This window comes from Cibotium barometz, chromosome 23 (genome assembly GCF_041138505.1).
Source record: "Cibotium barometz isolate CiBa-2024 chromosome 23, ASM4113850v1, whole genome shotgun sequence".
Taxonomy (NCBI): domain Eukaryota; kingdom Viridiplantae; phylum Streptophyta; class Polypodiopsida; order Cyatheales; family Cibotiaceae; genus Cibotium; species Cibotium barometz.
In genome coordinates this window covers 23,344,715-23,350,714 of record NC_141068.1, presented here as the reverse complement: position 1 = coordinate 23,350,714, position 6,000 = coordinate 23,344,715, and positions in this window count along the sequence as shown.

Here is a 6,000-nt window from a genome sequence, read left to right as displayed (position 1 = left end):
AGGGGTCTTCTCTTTGATAGGTGTCTTCTCTTGAGCTGGTAAAGAGCTCTTCTCTTTGGCAGGAGGGCTAGGGGTCTTCTCTTTGATAGGAGTCTTCTCTTGAGCTGGTGAAGAGCTCATCTCTTTAGCAGGAGGGCTAGGGGTCTTCTCTTTAGCAAGAGGGCTAGGGCTCTTCTCTTTAGCAGGAGGGGTAGGACTCTTCTCTTTAGCAGGAGGGGTAGGGCTCTTCTCTATAGCCTGAGGGATCTTTCCTTTAGAATGGGACTTCTCTTTAGAATGGCTCTTTTTCCCCTTGGAAGATCTGCTCTTAGCAGGGTTCTTCTTTCTTTTCTTCTTCTCTTTGGCAGAGGTCTTTTTCTTTTTGAATGAGCCATCCTTGACATTGCTTTCCTTCTCCTCCCTTTTCCTTTTCTTTGAAGTTGTATCCTTGGCTCCTTTATTAGGTGGAAAGGGGGAATCAGGATCAATTGGATTGATAGATCTGTTCAAAACCATAGACACTGCCTTCTCCCTTACCCAACTTACCCAAGAATCTGGATATTCATGCAACTTAGACAAAAGAAAATAAGAAAATAAGAAAATAAGAAAATAAGAAAATAGGTCACTAAATGTATTCACTAAATCAATCAATGGTTTTCATTCATGAACTTACAGTAAGTGTTGTCATTCTAAATCTTGACTCAAGATATCTCCAAGCATTAGCAAGCACCATCCATCCACAAGATGTTGAGTCTTTCTGCAAAGGAAATTCTTGATTGTAGTACCTAAAATCTTCAAGTTTGTAGTCTACATAGGTAGAACCTAGAAAACTCAAGATAAGTTTGGCAGCACTGTAAGCATAAAATATTGAGGGTCAACCAAATAATTGAAAACATACAAAATATTGTTCTAGAACATAAACCATGGAAAAGTTGATTCTTACATTTTACTTCTCCCGTGAATGGATGCTAAAGAATTCATAAAGATTACATCTCTATCCAATAGATTGAAGATAATGACTCCAATGGCCTCTGTGATAAGATGAATACTGCAATTAGTTGTGAATATTGTAATGTCTATTATAGACAAAAGATAATTGAGTGTGAGTCTTACACTTCAACATAAGGGTATATAATGTAATTGTAGGTCAGCATATCAAAGTTTTTGAGAAAACTTGCAAGATCCCCTTGCCTATTGAAAAGGCACTGTGTAACAAGGGGATCAAGAATGGTCACTTGCACAGCCATTGAGTCATGAAGATCCCTCATAAGACATCTAGAGACATAAATAAAACATGTCAACAAAATATGGAATCTGAGAAATTCATCAAAAAAACAAATGCAAATCCACACAAACCTCAGACAGATGAAGAGGACTGTGTCAGATATCTCAATATTGTGATTCACAAGCATACTTGTGTCTTGAGGGGCAATGTCACAATAAACCTCATCCTCTCCATGCATGGACACATCAACTATCATTTGACATGTTACATTCTGATAAAGATCTGAATTGGATGCATGGAGAATTTTAGCTTGCTGAGAAAGAATGGCATCCTCTGTAATCTTCTCCTGCTCTCTCTCTTTCTCCACTTCTTCTTTGATATCCTGAGCTTTTCTTGTACCATAAGTATGAGAAATATCTTCAATAACAACTGATTGTTTGGGTTGTCTTGCTGGAGGGATATTAAGAATTTCAAAAGCCCTCATATCTTGACTTGGAATGGGATCCAAAGCTTTGTCAAACTTATATCTAAGTCTGGACACAAGCACAAAATCTTTGCTCATAAGAGTGATCCTATGAGCAAATGCAGCAGCAATGTATCCATCATTCATAAAGTCGATTAAAAAATCTTCAGCAGCCTCTTGAAGACACATAAGGGCCTGTGACTCCCATCGGACTTTATCAAGATTTGTGTTTCTCATTTTGCCAACTAACCTTTCTGATATGTCCCTGACCACCCGAGTAAATGGCAGTCAAGGGATGAGAAGACTAGTAGATTTCTGTGCTGCTCTGATCTCTCTTAAGGACTTCACCTGATAGTTTAATCTCTTTCTTGCTATCGCCCTAGCACGAGGCTTTGGAAGAGGCTTTTCTTGTTTTTCAAAGCTTACTGGTTTTTTGGAAGATCCTGGTTTGTCCTCAGCTTTTTCAGTCTCCAAAGGAGGGTAGACTTTCCTTACAGTCTGTTTTGTCCTCGCCATTGAAGTTAAAAAAAAGAGACCCGATCGAGGTGATTTGTGTAATGAGATAAAAAAACTAAAGTGGCCCGAACGAAGCAATAGAGTGGATCCAAAGTGAGTGGATAGGCATAATCGCGTGATTCGAGAAATAAGGAATCGCTTAGCCAAGTGATAAAGGAGGCCCGAACGAAGCGATGAGGCAATTCCAAAAATGTCGGATGAGCTTAATCGCTTGATTCGGGCAATTAAGATAGAGACAAAACGAAGCGATTGAAGGCTTCCAAATGTATTGGAAATGTGTAATCGCTTGGTTTAAGCCTGATTCGGTATGGCCATGTGATAGGGGATGTGATCTACCGCTTGATATGGATGAGAAATGTAAAAGCAGTTTTTGGAAAATAAGGTGGAGTGATCTCACTTGATACCGTGTTGGTGAAAAATAGAAATATTTTCAACAAAATTAACTTTTTATACCTCAAATCCATCGTACAAAGGACCGTTGGATACACGTGTCATGTAATCATTTTTGCCACATGACATGAACGATCACTATTTAAGGTGTTTTTGTCATGCTCCACGTGCTCTATCAAATATTCTTAAAATCTCTCCTTCAATTTTTTTCTCCGCTTTTGGACCACTTATTTTCGTCTAGTCAAACTCTGCATTATAGTGTCTTCCAAGCCCTATTTTGCAAAAATCTCTGTTTTTTTTTCAAACCTTGAAATTGCCAAATCCCGCACCAAGCGATAGAGGCATTCCAAAACTTTTGGACCATTCATTTTTGCTTCGTTCGGGCTCTTCAGAATTATTCCAGCGTTTTTTCCAAATATCACAATGAGTAAAAGTGTTGAGGGTCGACATGAACTTGTTGAAGAAAGCCCAAGTGAAAGACTCTTGAATGCTATTTTACAAGTTGGTCATGACATGAAGATATACGTAGATGCAGTGGAGATATTCAATCCAAGGTTTGCTCTTTCAGATGTTTTGTTGAGGCTTAAGGACATTCTTGAAGAGGAGTACAAACAATTTGAAATGTCAATTGAAGCTCATTGTTTTCATATCGGAGACAGTGATTTTTGTCACCTCACCGATTTTACACAGCTGTCAGTGGAGAAAGCCAAAGTTACAAAGAGGTTCAGTAGATTTTCAAATAGAATCTCTTTCACATGCCCTTCATCCATTTCTTGTCCAATCCATAAAAAGGTTTGCAACCTTGTTCCCAAGGATGTCTCCTTTCTTTTCTTCCTATTTTTGAAAGCAAAAATACAAGATAAAGAGCAACAATCAGAAATTGATGCAGAGAATGAGGAAGAAAACTTAAATGTCGCCACAGTCTCTAAGCTAGAGAAAAGTGAGATTTTAGAAGAGGAAGAAATTGATGTTCAAGCTGAGGAGAAAGAAAGTGCCAATCTTGATGTTGCATGCAGAATTTAGGGCTTTCACTATTACTGAAGAGCCCTCAGAGGAAGCAAGCATATCTTAATCCTCTATTACTGTTCCAAACCTTCCTTTCTTCTATATCAATGAGAAAGACTTTATTCCTCTATCCTATCTTCAATGTCTCTTCAATATCAGGGAAGACTACTGTATTGCAGCAATTTCAGAAGCTTGTGAGGTGACCAAAGACTTTATTGATACAGAAGTAGAGTCAAAGGAAGAGTTTTTGGCACTTGATTTGCAAACATCTGACCACTCATTTATCCCTGCTACTACTGATGCACTTGCCTTGTGCCTTAAAAGAGTGGATGAGGAAAAACCTTCCCTTAGAGATGAGGATTTTGAGAACAGGCTTATTGAGTTAGGTATAGAGTCTTTTGGTAGAGATTTCAAGCTTCAGGCAGATTCTGATAAAGTGGAAAGGGTTGGCTCATGCAACTTGATGAAAGACAAAGTAGTAATTGAGGATGAGTTGCAGAAGGTAGCTTCCATTTAATCTTTTATAAAATGTTATTGTGATTGTAATTTTTTTAAAGTGAGGTTTTTGTCTTGTAAATTGAATTGCTTGATAAGGATGATTTTCTAGGAAGAGGCTAAGGCAGCAGAGTGAAAGCTACAGACACTAGGTTAAGAAGGCCTTCATCTGCTCTCATGCACTACTTACCTACATTGGATAAGGCTGTGTTCTGTGCATTCCACATGAACTTCTCTGAAGATGCTGAGTTGCCAATATTTGCCTTGAAGGTGTTGTCAAGGTTCATGGGATACACTCCTCTTCAAATAAATGCTAACAAGGTTTTGCTTCTAGAGAGAGCTGCTGCTCTTAGAATCTTTGGATATGCTACAGGTTTCAATGCCTCAAGAGCAGGATACTTTCTTTGCTACTCTACCTATGCAGCTCCACAGCTGAGGAGTCAGATATCAATCTTCTTGGAGGTTATAGAAGGAGAAAATTTTTGAGATACAGAGGTGACATGCCAAATAGTCCCAAGAGAATCAAAAACTAATGTACACACAATATTTTGCAAGGACTGATTATATTTCAGCAAATATTTTGTAAGAGGTACAAATGTGTTAGTAAATCATTAGTCTCTATCTTGAGGTGTTTGTGTAGTTTCAGATTGCTGGTTCTTTGATCTCATCCTTTGTAATTGCCTCCTGTAGAACCAATTGAATAATTCTTTAAGTGCATTGCTTCTTCTTTGACCACCTCCTCTTCTGGTACATCTAAAAAAGGAAGTTCTCACTTGATAGTGAGACTTTTCCATTCCTTGTGTGTTCCATGTTGCAAGGGGTCCTTCTGTAGCAAAATATGGTCCATGCAAGTAAAGAATATGCTACAAAGACAATTTTTTGTTAGTAAATTTAAGAAATTACACTTTAATTTTAACTGTTTTGATAAGTTTGAACACTCACCAAGTAATAAGTTATGTCTTTTTCTCCCCAGGCATCTATGATAGCTTTGATTAAAAGCTTTATTGCTTTTTTGAAATCATCTGCATAAGTATTTGAACCAACTTGTTGTCTAAGGACTTTGAAAAAATTGTCGAGTTTTTTCCAAACTTCCATACGTTTGTTGGCTACATCTGGTCTACTTTTGACATTTGTGGTGATGACACATAGATGTTTCCAGCAGTTCCACATTGCATTGACTTGTTTGGTGTCATGGTTGCTCAAAAATCTTCTCGCTTTTGCTCCTCCCATTGAAACATCTTGCAGAACGTCACCTGTACCTCCAGAAAGATTAGGATCTTTTTTAAGATGCACTTCCCCACCATGGAAACCCATTTGAGAGAGCAAGGCTTCGCATTTTTCTATGTACTCACTCATCTGCAAGTTTAGTCGGTTTAATAGAATATGCATAGTCCAGATGAAGTCTGAGCATTGTCCAAGATTCTTATCTCTGCATGCAATGTACATATATGCCCATTTTTTAAATGTATTGATAGAATTGGATTCCATATTTTAACAGAAGTTGGATAATCGACAACATTCACATTATTTCTGGATGGTGGTTTTCCAATCTCATTTTCTGCAAGCCATTCTCTTGTCCCTGTGCTTGCCATGCAATAAAGACATGGATATTTGGTATTTGCTCCTCCACATACACCAAACATACACTTCAACGCCTTGAGGTCGGCACTCAAATGCCATTCCACAATGAAATCACCTATGTCGTCTACATGAAGGTGTTCACCTGTATTTTGGCTCTGAATAACTGAAGGAATGTCTATTTGTGTGAGAAGAGCCACTTTAATGTTTCATGACTCTCTACTGGTACATGAGCTGATCCAATCCACCATAGCTCCATTTTTGATTGAGTTTTGGTATGGAGAATCAAGCTTACCTTGACTATAGTCCAATGCTTTATTCATTAGGGATATAGATATTCTTTCTATTT